General features: G+C 36.8%; 1 protein-coding gene across 3 annotated transcripts in view; it reads left to right on the forward strand.

Moving 5' to 3' along the window:
• The first annotated feature begins 881 nt into the window (after nucleotides 1-881).
• The window catches only part of Agtr1 (angiotensin II receptor type 1), a 44,281-nt gene continuing 28,349 nt past the window's right edge, over nucleotides 882-16,813 (forward strand). For all 3 annotated transcript variants that reach the window (XR_010047141.1, XM_063247904.1, XM_013159551.3), the window contains exons 1-2: nucleotides 882-1,050; nucleotides 10,625-10,707. The gene's annotated coding sequence lies outside the window, so the exon portion shown is untranslated. The remainder of the gene's footprint in view (nucleotides 1,051-10,624; nucleotides 10,708-16,813) is intronic.

Here is a 16,813-nt window from a genome sequence, read left to right on the forward strand (position 1 = left end):
TTGCACTGATTAATTTTCGGTGAGCTATGCTTCTTTTTCTGGGATAAAGCTCACTTAATCATAGTGTGTAATCCTTTATATATGTTCTGGATTCAGACTACTAGCAATTCACTGGGGATTTTATCTAGAGTCCCATAAAATACTGGTTTGCAGTTTCCTTTTGATATCTTTATCTGGTTAGGGTATCAGTAGCTTGGGCCTCAAAAGCATTTGTTTGATAGGAAGTGTTCCTTGCTCTCCTTCTATTGTTTGGAAGATTTTGTGAAGAATTGATATTAATTTGTCTTTAAATATTCACCGATGCTTTATTTTACAGCTTTGACTATTTTTACCCTTTAAGAGATGCAACACTCGTGGAGTGGTCAAACAAATGTCTACTCTTAGGACCCTGAAATTAACGCAGTGATTTGTGATCTACAACAGTATTGTCACCTTTTGAAGGCTGGGGACAGAGCCCAGGGGCACCAGCGCCTGTCTGACAAGCGCAAGGTCCTGAGTTCGATTCCCAGTTGAAAAAAAGAAAAGGAAAGACAGAGCAGTTTCCTTAACTGTCCTTAAAAGTTTCCCAAGTTAAAATGACAGTGATGACGACGTGCAGGAAGAGGCATCTCCGCGGACTCCAGCGCTCCTCTGCCCCGGCCCTCTCCTGCCCCGCGGGTCTGAGGCCGGGTGCGCGCGGCCGTGGGAGGCGACGCGGAGGACCGTGCCACCGTCTGTCCGGCTGCCGGCAGAACCGGGGAGCGGGGGCTGGGCCCGCGGGGTCGGGGCGGGGCGGAGGAGGGAGCGGAAAAACAGACCGCGTCCCTGGAACCGCGGAGCAGCAACGCCCCTCGCGATAAATTTGGCGCAGCCTCGGCGGAGCGGACTCCAGCTCCGGGCAGCGGGAACCTCGGGCGGCAGCCGGCCACACAGCACCTGGGCGGACCGCAGCTCCGCTCCGCTCTGCCGGGCCGGGGCACCCCATGGGGAGCGGCCCGAGCGGCCGACAGCCAGCCGGGGCGCAGGGCTGGGACTCCGGGCGGCGGACGTGGGCGCACACCCTGGGCGCGGGTGAGTTGCAGCGGACGCCCCTGCCTGGGGGGACCCGGGGCTGGAACGGCAAGTTGCATGTGCTGGTGTCTTAACCGTGGGTGACCCACCGGGAGGCACCGGGGACACAGCAGGGCGATCACATTTAGGGCTCACTCTGGAACTGGCAGAAGTTCCCCTCAAATAGGGTGCGGGCTTCTGGATAGGCTGGATAGGGGCTTCTGGATTAGCTTCGTGCTCCAAATATTTCGTTCTGTTTTCACCCAACTTGCGAACACAGTTAAGTAATCTACACCAGTGGGAGGTAACCCAGCGAACTTTCCTCTGGGGGCTTTTAGATAACCCTTGTCCTTTAACTGTGAGCCGAGTGGGAGCCAGTATCACCTCTCAGGCTGTCCCTGTGAACGTTGTGCTGCTTTGGGGGTGACCTGTAAGGTATTCTCAATCTCTTCCTTGGGTTCCCAGGAGACAGCCCATCTCCCCTCTTCTGTGCCCACTCTCCCTGCCAACTCTGCCTCTGAGTCCGTGCTTGGCACATGGTCCTCAACTGGAACAAACTCTCCCATCCTATTCTGAGGCATTGCTAGGTCCCCTCTGAATCAGAGTGGGTGGCTTCTCGGTTCCCCAATCCCCACAGCCTTGAGCTGGACACATGTGTAGCCAAGACGGGATTTTAAGCCATGGTCGATTGCCCTCCACGCTTCTTTTCTGTGTGGCACCTCATGTTCAAGTTCTCTCAAATACCTACTGCAGTCTTCTAAAGGGTCAGGCGCTGTTTTCCCAGAGGGTCTCAGGGAATCTGCCCGGAGGCAGGCTGCCTATTGGCCTGCAGCCTGTTTATTGTCCCAGGTAGAGCTACCTCTGTACCTTTGTTTGCTAAGGGCCTGTGTATCAATAGCCCACTACCAACCTTTGCAAACCTTTCTTACACAAGTCTGTGTGTTTACTTTCCCCTGTTGTCACATTTGGAACTTGGCACATTGATTTCCTGTGTTATTCCAGGAAGAGAAAGTAACAGTGAAGGAAGGAGAGGATAAACCCCACACCCTACTCTTCTGTTTTGTAACTATTGGGCAACTTGTGTCTCCTCTTGAAGATGCTTCATACCCAACATGATCCTCTGGCATTTACCACCCGAGGGGCCTAGGACCTAAGGAATAAACTTCACAGTCTTCTCTGGAAAAGAAAGCTGTAGAGGCTTAGGAATGTGGCTCAGAAGAGCGATAGCCTAGCACATGTGAGGCTCTGGGTTAACAAACAAACCCCACTTTTTCTAGGGCATTTCCCTGTCTCTAAAAGCCCATGCAGATCATCTCTTGGACCCCGTCCTTCCTCTCTGCAGTGCTTCCTAGAAGCAGTAGGGGCAGGGAAGAAAAGGGACCTGGAAAGGAGACTCCCACTTACCCAGCTATGTAATGTTAGTAGTGTTCCTTTAATAACTCTGAAGATCTCTGTCCCTAAGTTTCCCTCCAGTGATATTAAAAGAATCCTTGATTCTTTTTGTTTCTTTATTATTGCTTAAAGAATAAAATTCTAAAATAATTACTCTATTAGTCCACATTTGGAAGTCTTCAAGTCTGCATAGCCCCATGCTAAATTACCTGCCCTAATAAATATTAAGTTTTCTAGGCATTGTGTCAAATGCCCATTCCCGAATCATGGTTAGCTGTTCCTTGAATGTGGCTTAGGTTCAAGAAGTGGACTCAAGATACTAGATTTCAACGTTTTCTCGAGTTTCATGATTATTTGTTTCAAGTCCATTATCTATCCTGACTGGTCCTTGTTTTCTGACATCCGTGTTCCCTTGTTACAAGGGCCTGAGTTCTAGTTCTGTTCTTCTTTGAGTCAACTACCCCTGTTATTCAACTTAGAAAAACATGAGTTTCCCTCCACAGGCTGCTCCGGTGCCCACGGGAGACTTGACATCCCTGAGATTTACAAAATGTGTCTGTGTTGCCTTTTGTGAGGCAAGATTTCCTGCACCACAGCGTCTGGAGCTAATGTCTTTCCTCCCTGTTTTACCGTGGCTCGGTATTCAGAAAGAGAGAAATCTGGAGATGGTTCTGGCTTCTCACTTTTGTCTTCATTCGAGTTTGGTGTCAGAATTGTATATAATTTAGTTTTGTTGGGACACTTACTGCTGTTGTTTTGCTGTGATTAATTAGTAGCAGTGACTAATTTGAAAAAATAAGAGAGAAAATAAAGAAATAAAATAGCAAATCTCCTACTTACCCAAAGCTCAGGTAAAATACAGAGCTACGAAGAAATTTGAAGCTCAGAGTTTAAATGCGTGGTGCAAGTCTCCTCTGTACCATCTCAGGCACTTTCCAGCAGAAACTGAGAATTGTATTTTGCTTTCAAATCTGTTATAGAGACAAAGATAAGAGTCCTGCCCCATTTACATGCTTTGGCTGCCTAATGGTAACATTTGCCCACCGGCCTCATGCTTATGAATTTACCCCGCACTTTGCTGGATCAGTCATTATTGGGGAATAGCAAAGTGTCGCCAGTAGGCTGGTAAATTAGGGATTTCCTTAGAAATTTAAGACCAAGTGTTGTGAAGATTGTAAAGCTATTTTGATGGCACACTCCGGCAATAAATAAATCTGGGCCTAGAACAACAAATATGATGCAGTATCCAAGCCCAAGTTAGGAACATTTTTTTCTACTCTAATAACCATAAGTTATCAGCATTCATTCAGTCAACACATTTATATTGATGCCTTTCATGTTTGATACCAACAGTGTACACAAATACACAGAGATAAAAATCCCTGTGGTAAATCTGTATTTAATCATTTGAAGAACTCCCAAATTGTTTCCCCAAGTGGCCACATCATTTTAAATTACTAACTTCAGTGTATGTTCCAATTTCCTAACATCTTACCAACATCTGGTATTACTATTAGCTTCACACTGGGTGTGAAGTAAGTGGTACCTCATTGTGGTGTTGACTTTTAATCTGCTTTGAACTAACAAAGCTAAGCATCCTTTCCTATTCCTGTTATTCATTTATATATGTCTCGGTGAAATGTTTATTCAGATCCTTGACCATTTTTAACTTGGGTTATTTGTCCTTTCCTTTTTGAAGAGTGAAGGTTCTTTGTGTTTCTGGGGATGATTCCTTTTAAGATATGATTCCTCCTTTCCATTTTTGTTTATATGAATTTTCTTTCTTTCAGCAATGTTTTATAGGTTTTAGAGTATAAATCTGATACTTTGTTAAATTTATTGCCGTTTTAGTATTTTGATACTACTGTGAATGGATGCTTTTATCATTAATTAAGTTTATTGGTACAGTTTAGCTATACATAATGATCACATTCACCATATGGAATTTGTACCTGTACATGGTATAGTATTATTTAATCAACTGGACAAATAAACTTTTATACACATCATCAGTGGAATGTTCTTTTACTTTTCTTCAAAGTAGTTCTATGTGTTCTCTTTAAAATTACCTGAAGTCATTGGGCTACATGATGTGTGTTTCATTTCACATAGGTGCATATTAAAACAGCATACCAAATACGATAAATATTTGTTCAATTTCTAGTCTAAATTAAATGTACTTTCTACATTGTTCATGATATGAATTTTAGCCTCTAAAAATCAACTTTTTAATAGTTTATTGTATAAAGCCACTTTAAATAAAGATTATATACAGGGACTTACAGTAATATTTAACTAATTTTTTATTCAACTAATTTTGCAATGACTACTAAAACTCTCAAATACGATGTTTCAAAAATTATAAATATTTGCTAGATGTTTCATTTGTTAGTATTTATTTTAATGTCAAATTTGACAATTGGAAATAAAGTATATATTTGGGACAGTGAAAAGTGAATATTGCTACCATCTGTTTCTTGTACTAGCTTAAAGGTTTGCTGATACTGATTTTTTTTTCTATTCACAGCTGAAGTTCACAAGGAGAAAAATATCCCTGTGCATATGGAAATTAAAATATGCAATATCTCTAGACATTTCACTAACAAAAATTTCACTGGGTAGTGTAAATGCTGTGCCTGATTTATTTTACATTATCCTTATAGATCAATCTTGAAGATTTTATTTTTGTCAAATTCTTAAAAGATGCACCATCTAAATGTCATTAGTAGAAATTAATATCTAGCATCTGTTAGTTACTGTTAGTTTCCTTCAATATCAAACAGTATTGTTTGTTTGTGACAGGGTCTCCCTGTGTTGTCCAGGCTACTCACCATGTAGCCCAGGTTGGCCTCGAGCTCCCAGTAATGCCTCAGCCTCTTGAGTGCTGGGATTACAGGTGTGCACCACTGTGCTCAGCTCCAACAGTGTAGTTTTACTGTATGGCTAATGTCACTCTTAGTTTCCTTTCTAACATCTAAAAGTTTAAAAATTGGCAAGCAATGGCTATGCTTTATTTTTTCTTAATTACAATATGCTTTTCTACTTCAAGTTCAGTTCTAGATGTGCTTAAAAGTTTAAATTATAGAATATTTTTTTAGTTTTTGTCACATAATATGTGATTTATTATTCATTTTCTACACATATGGGATGTCTTGTTCATTACCAAATGATGTTAAAATCTCACATAGATCAGTGAATTTAAGTACTGTGGTTAACTACAGAGTAAAAATATTGGAAAACACACCTACAGCTGTGTGCTCCTAAAGAGAATTCATGATTATTAATTTGCTCTCTAATTCTTTAGATATTTTCTCATTTTATATTAATCAAAGCTTTTCTTACCTACTTTGGAAAATGAAGAAATACATCTATGAAATGTACCAACAACAGTAACAGATTCTAGCTGACAGAATAACAGATCTAAGTGACATTAGGTCCTGAGAACACATCAAAGTACAAAAATGATCTTTGCCCTGTAGAGAGTTGGTCAAGCTAAAAATACTTTTAGAAAGGGAAGTCATTCACAAATGTCCCTCCTTCTTTCCTGCCTTTTAGTCCCAGTGGCATGTATACGGTTTGGTTCAAGCCACTTCTGTAGTAACTCTCACTGCTTCCCCCCCCCAAAGGAATAGAGTTCCACTGACAAAACAGCCCACTCCAAGTACACCCTCATATTCCACCACCAAACACTACCAAAGTTAACCCCATGTGCATTTGTTGTTGGTTGTTTTCAGCTAAAGCTACAGAAAATGTTAAATGAATTTTAAGATCTCTGTGTATTAGAAGAAAAATGTTAGAAACTAGTTTTCTAACTTGGTCTGAGTATGTTATCCTGTTTCACAAAACAATGAATTACAGTTGATGCTTCGGTCTTATAATTTAGGGAACTAGAAATTGATACGATTTGTCAGTCTAAAGCAGCAGTGGCATGGAGAGAGCAAAGAAGGAAAGAAAATGACAAAGAATAAAAAGTTAAAATATCAAATCAGTGATAAGGTGTTGATAGGCAAATAAGACAGGAATATTAGAATCATGTGGGATGTGTACCAACTCCCCACAAAAATTTTGATGATTATGTACTGCAAACATGTACTAATAAAATAAATTATATATAAATTATATATATATATTATATATATATTATATATATATATCACCTTATTTTCTATCTCTGTTTCCATTTCCCCTTCTGAGAAGCATCATACTCTGAATTAGGAGCAAGCACCCACCGTTATGTCAGGTAACAGTTCATACACCAGCATTCTTCATTTGACCTGAAAGTTTACTAGAAATAGAGAATCTCATGCCCCATTCACATCCATTGACTAAGAATCCACCTTTTAGTAAAGGTCCTGGTTGATTCCAACATGTGTAATATGTTGTGTAAAATGATTACCCAGAGGTTATTTTCTTGACCTTTTAATAAAGCTAATGTTTACAGAGCGTGTATCCTATCACAACACAATGTTCAGCCTTTAATGTCTTTTACTTAATCCCCATAACAACCCAATAGGATAGCCATTATATTCTCCTCATTTGATAGGTTGGATTCTGCATAGTGAGTGAAACAGCTCACCCAAATGAGGCCACTGATCATGTCAAAATTTAAAGCAGAAACTCTGATCTCAAAGCCTGTGCTTAGTTGTCGGTCATGGTGTTTACTCTACACTGGATTGCCTATTTTTAATACAAAATAATTATTTGAGAATTTATTTAAAGTTGTCATTTGAAATCAAAGTCTCTTCCTCTCACAGAAAAGAAAACTGATCTATTCCATTTTGGTCATGCTTTTGCCATTAAGTACAATAAGGAAGAATTCTAAAAATCCTTGTTTTAGTTGGTAAGCAGTTAACATGATGACAGCACATTCAAGCTCATCAAAATGGATACATTTAATAAGTGTGGAGAGTTTTGTGTCAATTGTACCTCAACCAAGTTTTATGAAAATAATTGTAGCTGGCATGGTTGACATGAGGCTGTAGTTTCAACTACTTAGCAGTTTGAAACTGTAGGCTCACTTGAGTTTAGGAGTTCAAAGCCAGTTTAAGCAGTGCAATGAGGCTGTCTCAAAAAAAAAGATTATGTACTTTTAAAAGTTAATTTTCTTGTATTTCTATTTTCCAACCCATTACCTAAAATTTACCATTTACCTTTGGTTGTTCTAATAATATAAAATTGTCTCTTAAGTAAGTCACTTTTTTCAGCATTCTAATTCAAAGTGCACAATACTCTTTAAGATTTAAATCTAAATGCTTGTTTAGCATGAGCATGGTTTTAAAACTCTATTCAGATATAGTTACCAAGCAGTCAGTTCTCAGAGAACTGTATATTTTAAGCCAGTGACTCCTCAAATGATTCACTTTCTGAAGTATTTCTCCCAGTGCTTGTGGATTCTCTGACAACTGTCAGAAGTGTCTGACACAGTAAGAGGTCTCTTATTTTGACAGTGCCTCATTTGAGTTGGTGGAAAGACGGGCCTGAAGTAAGTTCCCTGGGCCCCTGGTTGAGAGGAAGGGTGTGCTGGCAGGACAGGGCACCTCTGCACAGTGAAGGCACATGGATGGAAGACAGAACTTCACCAGCCGCTTGGCTATAGAACTCAAGATATCCAGGCAGCTCCGACAGCACAGTGTCCAAATTTTAAGTTATAGATTAGGGCAAAGTCAACCTAGGATTGCTGTCATTGGCGTGCATCAGGGGGAAGGGAGGGGAAGTCGTACCTAGAGGATACCTTATACTTAGCAAGAAGAATCTCTTAGTGCTGAAAAGTGATAAAGGGCCAGTGATCATCCCCTGTGGCTTTTAAAGTCCCACCAGTTTCACTGAAGACCCGTGACCTTACGTCTGTGGCAGAACACAATCTATATTAAGATTTCTTTTCTTAAACAGTTTTTAAAATCATATAGCATTTCTTCTAGGAAACTGTATGCAATTTATGATTGTATAATCATAATTTTATTTACTTTTTGACTTAAATTATCCTTGTTATCCAGTTCAAATGCATTTTTCATGCTTCTACATCTACATCGCATGCCCCTAGGAAAAAAAATGTTCCATTAAGTCAGATTTAATACTCTGACTCTCGTCCCCTTTGAATGATACCATTTCCCATAAAGCACACTGAACTATGACGTCTCTCAGCCTTCAACCTTCACATAGTTCATTGGTGCCGCTTTATCAAGAATGGAAAAGAAATTGATGTGATTTCTACGTAATGGTTTCTTGAACATGTTTGGCTTTTGATCTACTAAGAGTGCCAGTAAGAATGAACTGATGTGATTTCAAACCATGGGATAAAGAATTATATATTCATTATCTATTTTATATAAATATACAGCATGTTTCATATGTCATTTCATGGCAAGACAATCTTGAAGTTTTTGAGAGTTATTAATTTAGGTTTAATTTTTTTCTTTATTTTATATCTGCTTTCCAAATTTCTATAACAAATCTCTGTTTTTATTTCTCACTTTCTATTTGTCTTGGAGTTTCTATTACTTTCCTTGTAACTCACACTAGATTTCAAGTCTTAGACAACCCCTTAGTGACTCCCTGGATGAATTATATTATAAATCTTATATCCTCTCAATCATTTTTTCCTAAAATTTATTAGAACTTTACAAAAAAGCAAACATCTTTCATACCATCTTGGTTTTTTAATAGGAGAAATCGTCTTATGAAAAACATCTTTCTCTAGTAAATCTTTATAATATCAAAATTCTTCTAAATTACAGTACCACTAGAGTTAATGTGCATATTTTTTAAAGTAACCTAGCTACAACCTTCAATTTAAAAAAAATCTTCTAAATACGTCCTGAAAAATATTGATGAACATGGTTACATAAATTAATGGTTGCGAAACAAGAAGTACCATAACCAAACTCCAAAGATGAATAAAAAACCCATAGAGATTACTGCTGTACATTAGATGTAAAATGAAAATCTCTGTAATGTAGCCTGAGCTTTAAACCTGAGAAGCTGAATAATCCACCTGAAAAAAGGGCAAAGTTCTGTGCAAGCCAAGAGAAGAATAATGACAGAAAATAAATTCACCACCTTCACATTTAAAGAAATGAAAATCAAAATGTGGAGTTGAGAAAGAATTATTTGATAAAAATCAAGATTTTTAGCACCAGATGTTTGTTATCCTTTATAAAAATCATTTGGTAAATAATCTATTGTGGATTTAGGGTATACAAACAATTTGGTTCAACAATCCTATCTGGAATTTACCTTACTGATATATTCATATAACTACAAAAATGTTTTAGTATAAATGTGGAACTGAAATGTTTTTGTGTTGCCTTTTGGACACAAGGGAAATTGGCAAAAACAGATTAGAACATTAATAGCAGACTTGTTAAGTAAATCAGTACACTGGATGGAGTACTGTATAGTCATCAATGAAAAAAGACAGATTTTTATGTGCTGATACAGTAAGTTTCCCTAGCCTTAGTATTAAGTAAAATTAATACATTAGTATTATGTAAAATTAAGTAAGCCATAGTAAAATTAATTCAGTAAAGATAGAAAATAGCTAAATAATGTGACATTTACAAAGGAACAACATGCGTGTTTATATGCATGTGTGTACACTTTTTAAAGTTCTAGAAGGTAAACTAAAAACTATTTACTTGTAAGTATCCTGGTTAGTGAATCCAGAAACAGAGACAACAAGGAAATAGATGGGAACTTTTTAATTTTATATCCTTCTGTGACTCAAAATTTATGCCACATACAGGTAATACTTCCATGAAAAAGAAAGAAAAGATAATAGTATTTTTTTTTAAGTTGTGGTCCTATAACACTTGTATAAACTTTATTTTTAACAGATTATTTATCAAGATTTAACTTAAATTTGTAAGAAAAAGGGAATCCATTATCATTTGCTTTGCTTAGTAGCCATCCCTACAAAAAGCATCACTGAATAAGACTATACTATTTTACAAAAAAAAAAATATTTTTCTCTTTCTCTAACACATGTCAAGAAGGTAGTGAGGGGAACACAAGCAGGAAGAAGTTAAGGTCCCATGGCAGCACTTAGTACTGCCTGACTCTAGACAAAGAAAATAGGTTCTCATGTGGACCAGATGGCTTCATCCCCTTCCCAAACATTGTTAATGTACGACTTTAGTGCCCACTGTGTAAATTTAAAACTCTGTTCTCGTTTGTGAACCACATTAATCTCTCCTTTTCTTTTCAGATTTGGTGTGTGATAGTTTGATCTGAAATGGCTGGGTTTTTATCTCATTAAGTTTTGGAAGCATCCCAGAAAGTGACCACAAGGTAAGTATCTTACGCCTACAGCATGGTGTCTGTTCATAGTTTTCCCTAAGTCAACAGTGGAGGTAGCACATTAAGCCACTCACATCTTTGTCCTACGGGAAATAGATAGAACAAAGAGAAAAGAATGTAATCTCAGTCTCACTCTGTTCCCTCCAATACGTGGGTTAAAAAGGTATTCATGTGTGATCTTAAATGTAAACAGTGTAAGAATTGCCAGAATATTTCTATTTGCATAAATCATTAAATCTACAACCTCTTGGAAGAGACCCATTGTAGCCATAGGTGATTGCTTGAGAAATGCTCCCTTTTCTGGGTAGGACTTAACAGGAAATGTGCTCTCTCCTCTGCCATCTGGGGGTGGGGTTATCTGTGCTCAGTGACACCCAGTATTCGTTTGCACAATTCTCAAGACTGTAAACGTAAAACACTGGTATTAATTTTAAAAATACCACTATAAAGATCTTTTCTTTCTTTTTCATGGAATACCTGCATGTAGCATATCTCTCAGTCTCATCTCTACAAATTTCTCCTTTACTCCAATAATAAGATACAGGGAAAAGAGTATATGAAATGGGAGGTAGAGGCAGTCTGGCTGTATGATAGGCATTAGTGACAGAGAGTCATATGGCAGGACCTGACATGGGGCAGCAGGATCAGCTGTAAGTGCTTTGTCTGAGCACCCCTATCTAATGAACCTATCTGATATTTTTCATAAAAGAAATCCTTGATTTATCCAATGAGAAGGGAGGGAAGACTCAGCTCAAAAAATAATCCCAAGCCTCAGTTTACCAGAGAAAAGGAAAAAACAGCTTATACCATTCTGAAGATACTGTAATTATGTGTTATCACAGGAGAGGTTAAGTAGGTGCTGGGTTAGGAGACAGAAGTGACTTTACTCTTTGCTAGAGAGTAGCATGAAACATATTCTACAAGGCACTTGGGGTAGTGCTGTGAGGAAACTACTTAGAACTGCCTTAATATTAAAAATACAGCATTCTAAAGAGTTATGTCACTGCATATCTTTAGGATTTGGTTTGGGTTGATTTGAGGGTGTGTGTGCATGCATGCATGCGTGTGTGTGTGTGTGTGTGTGTGTGTGTGTGTGTGTGTGTGTGTGTATGTGTGTGTGCTGGATTTTCAGTCTGTGTTACTTTTGTTGCTGCTTTTGTCTTTAAAATATGCATAAATTTGGGAGTCTGCATGCTTTCAGCAACAATTTAATTGTGGAAACAGCACAATCAAATACATATTCTAGATAAGGAGACAGAAAGATAAGATGCATCCCAAGAGTACTAACCAAGAGTTCTTTTTGCAAAATACCCCATCAGCCCTTCTGTGACAGAAGCAACAGTTCATTCCATGGCATCCTTGCTGGAAGAGAAGCTTGGACCCATCTCCCTTCTCCTATATTTCCAAAGCCTTCATTTCATAGCCTTCACACATTTTTAGCAAAATTTCCAAAATACTTATGATGTTCTACATAAGGATAACAGAACACTTATTTACTCTTTCAGTTTCTCATGCTAGGGAGACAATGCAATGTTTATAAGTGAGTCTGATTTATTTCACTTAAAAGTATGGTCTCAAGTTGCATCTGTTTACCTAGAAATGTCTCAAGCTTATCCTTCTTTATGGGAGAGTAGTGCGCCAATGAAAAAACCCACATCTTCTTTATCTGTTCTTCAGCTGATGGACATTTGGGTTGTTTCCAAGATTTAGCTATTACAAACTGTGCTGCTGTATACATACGTACATATATATTTCTGTGGTGTGATGTTTAGTGTTCAAAAGGAAAGAGTAACTAGGGTAGGGAGGGGGAAGGCAGCAAGAGAAAAGGAAAACAAATTAAGGGATAAGATGGAAACAAAGCTTTGTAAATAGATAGTGAAAGAGGGGTGAAAGGGAGAAGAAGGGATGGGGGAAATAGATCATGTATGGGTACCAGTTCCCTGTGATGAATGTGATCATTACGTATATCTAAAATGTACCAATAAATAGTTTTTAAAAAGAAAAGCAGAGCATTGAAGAAAACATACTTTAAAAATTTTTCAAGTTTTTAAATTTCAAATGAACAAGCAAAGCAAACCTCATCCTAGGAAGGTATTTTTTGTTTACTAAGGAACTAATTCTATACCAACTCTAACACTAACCAGCAGTTTTGCTGTTGGTTTCCTGTAAAATAATCTCTCCAAGGTCCCACCCGAAACTCTGGGATATATGTAAATACAGACTGTTTGTGGAAGGACCTTCTGAACTCTGTAATATCCCTTTAAAACTTTACCGACTTGCAACTACAGAACTCTGATCCCTTAATGATTTTAACTCTCCCTGGACAAACAATTTCAAAGCTTGTTTTATAAGTCCAAAGAGTATATAGAAGTCTAGCTACTTCAAAGTGGGGGAAATCTGATTAGGACATTTTAAAAAAATTTTAAATTTAATGATTTAAAATCTATAGACCTGTATCATACAGTATGGTAGTCATATGGCATATGTGCCTGTTCAAATTTAAATATAAATTGGTTTCGGTGAAATAAAATTAAACATTTAGCTCCTCAGTTGTAGTAGTCACAACTCAAGTGTGCAGTAGACACATAACCAGTAGTACAGATACAGAACATCTGTATCCTTATCAAAATTTATATTGGACACAATACTATAAACAAACTTATCAATAATGTAGTGACATTTCATTGTTGGTTGATAAGATTTTATACTCTTTATTTTAAAAATTCCAGTTTTCTCAGTGTTACCTTATTGGGACTGTATTTCTCAGTAGCCTCTTTCTTTTTCTTATTTGTTATTAAAATTCCACTATTAAAACATGTGGAATAAATATGGCTGGGTGTGTAGCTCAGTGATAGAGCACACTGATAGCATGTGGGAGGCCCTAAGTTCAGTTCCCAGAAGACACCTCCACATGGCCTACACATGGGGCTATGTAGTCTATGTAGTCTTCTAAAGTGAGAGATCCTTGACTTCTTAAAAACTGAGAAAAGTGATAACTACATTTCTATTGTGCTGAATACCAAAATATATGATTGTGCATGTGCGTGCCGATATTCTTGACATCTCCACGTAAGTAAAACTTCTGTAAGGTTTTAGTTTTGCTACAATGATAGACATGACTTAAAACTGGTTTATGTTTTTAAGCAGTTTTGAAAGCCAAACAAAATAAGTACTAGAACACATTTTTATAGAAATGTTCTTGATATTACAAGTCTCTGATTTGATTTATTTTACATATATTTTATATAATATATAATTATATTTTATATAATATATTGTTATATATGTTATATAGTACATATAATATAATGATATTTAATAATATAATTATATATTTATATAAATAAAAATAACATTTATTTTTATAATACATAACATACTCCATATATACATATAAAGTAGCTTTTTCACTCTTAATTAATATAGGTATCCTTATTGTGATATATTCTTCAAAGCATTAGTCATCATTTTCCCAGTGTTATAATACTACTAATGAAACATCAGTCTCAATTACTTCTCAGGTACTTTTACCTAGCAATTCAGTAGCATTTGTTTCCTAGACTAAGGATTAAGCAGGCCAAAAATTACAAACCAATTTGTCTTATTAAAGCATAAGGTTTTAAAAAGTTAGATGTATGGTTGGCAGACAGGCATATATATATATCCAGCCAATATTCCTCTTACACATTTAACATTACCATTTTTATATGAAAACATAAGCAACAAAAGTTTGGGCTGAATTTATAATTTTTAAATATTAGACCCAGAATCTTACTAATGAAAAGAAAGAAGAAAAGCAGCCATTTGTGATTGCTTTAAATAAACAAAAGTAAAATTTGGTTTTTTTTTATGCTAAACAGGTTCACTCTAAATTATCTACTATTTATACAGTTTATCTGCAATAATGTTATAGCTAAATAATATGCCAAATATGCTTAACACATAGCTGATGATCCAAGATAACTACATCAAGTTAGATTATTATTTATATTTTTAACAATTAAAAGAGCTTAGAGAGTTACTCTCTAAATTTAGAAGCTGTTTTGCTGGAAGGAAAAACACTCAACTAGCACCAGCAATATTGTCATCCTCTCTCTTCAGCTAATTGATTGCTCCTTTTAAGAAGACTTAGCAGGCACCTAGGGGTAAGTTTTTAAATTCCAGAAAGGTCTAGAGTATCTCTGAAAAGCAATAATGCACCACAGATCCAGTAGAAGATGATCAGTTATGTGACTAGGTCTTTGATATCTTGCCAGAATTTAAACAAATGCTAGACTCACTCAAAGGGCCCTGGGACAATAGGAATGTAATACTGTGAGCCCAAAGTCCAGCTAGGAGCAGTGTACTTCCTCATCTCATCCAGGGAAAGTCAAATACTTCTGCCCACAGGACAGACACCATAAAGCAACAGACAAAATCGAGCAGAGGATAATTGATGTCATCAACCAAGAGTGTGTATCTTGGCTTCTCAAGTTTTACCAATCCAATGGAGAAACAATGTGGGCTTTTCAGGACCTCATTCGCCCTTTGTGGAGTCAATGTACAAAGCATAATGGGAGAAACAGCTGTCTTCCTTAACGATGGAAAGCAAGGAATCCACTTGGGCTAAGTGAAAGCATATCCAGTTTGGGTAGCTGCTGTCAATAATAACAGCATCCTGTTATATTTCAGATTATCATATAACCATTTTGAACCAGATATATTTTACTCAGCCCTCAACTACTAATGAATGTAGACTTTGTTTCACATATAGTGTGCTTATCCACAACTGAACTAACAAGGAACATTGGAAGTGGTCCTGTGGGAAGTATTGGCCCACAGTGCATCAGCTAGGTTTGGAGCAATTGAAATGAGATGAGGCTTCCCAGACATGTCCCAGAAATAAGATGTAATTAGATAGATTTTATATATATACACACACACAATATGGATAACTATACTATTAATCTCTGCTAGTTGATCAAAAAGAATGGCTTGTGCTTTCATTGTTTGATCATTTTTTCATGCCTATATCTTGTAATCTGAGCAACTACTTTGATGATAACAATGCACAATACATTAACCATTACTAATCTCCTATTATTTTGTTTTGAAATTCTGTATCATCATTTTTATTATTTTTGTTTTAAATTTTTTCAAAATTTAATTATAGAAAATGTACTATCTGAAATAAAAAGTAGAACACAGGATGTACACACCAGTTAACTGCACTGTTAATACAAGTGAAATGCAAATAAATTTTAAATTTTAATTTATTTCAGAGTCCTTATAATATAACAAAATTAATATAATTTAACATGAATACTATGAAGAGATTTCTGTAACTAGATTTCTATCTTTTAGGAAAACCCTTCAACAACTCTCTAACTTCCATATTTAATTAGCCTTTTTCTTTTCTAATTTTTATGGTGACACAATCCTTCAATCTATATTGATTGTAGAAAAAACTGGAAATTATATACTTTTCTCTCTTTCAAGAGAAAGTAGTTCTGGAATCATCTTCAGTAATTCAGTCTAACAATTAAGACCCTTAAGCTAAATAGAAAAATTCATTTCACAGGAAACTTTTATTCAATATATATAATTAGTTTTAGTTAACTTTATTAATGGAATGTTGCAAATCAATTAGGTTTGCAATAATCAGATGCTGAGGACCCAAGAGGGGCCATTTCTCTCACAAGAGGGGAAAGTGATACACAATTTAGTTAGGAAGCAAATGTAATTAGATTTGATGGGTTGAATATTCCTATCCTGATACTGAGTCAGGCACACACCCAAGCCTCAGTACACAGTTAGAAAGAAGTTATATAAAAAAAAAAAAAAAAAAAAACAACAGGGTAATTTAGAAAATATCTTCTTGGCCCTGCTAGCCACAGCTAAAGAAAGTCTTTGAAAATGAAGATAGATGGTTTTCCTCATATTGGAATGTGTTTAAAATTTCTACGTGGAATCCAAAAACCTTTGACCAGGCATTCTGTAAACCCTCCTTGTGACAGTTCCCACCACTCCAGCTCCCAGCCTTCACACACTTACTTAACTGCTGAATCCCAATGACCTTTCAGCTTACAGCTTTTCTGACCCATGACAACAGATAACC

The sequence above is a fragment of the Cavia porcellus genome, unplaced genomic scaffold (genome assembly GCF_034190915.1).
Source record: "Cavia porcellus strain 051 isolate PalLab524CR breed Dunkin Hartley unplaced genomic scaffold, mCavPor4.1 scaffold_5, whole genome shotgun sequence".
Lineage (NCBI taxonomy): Eukaryota > Metazoa > Chordata > Mammalia > Rodentia > Caviidae > Cavia > Cavia porcellus.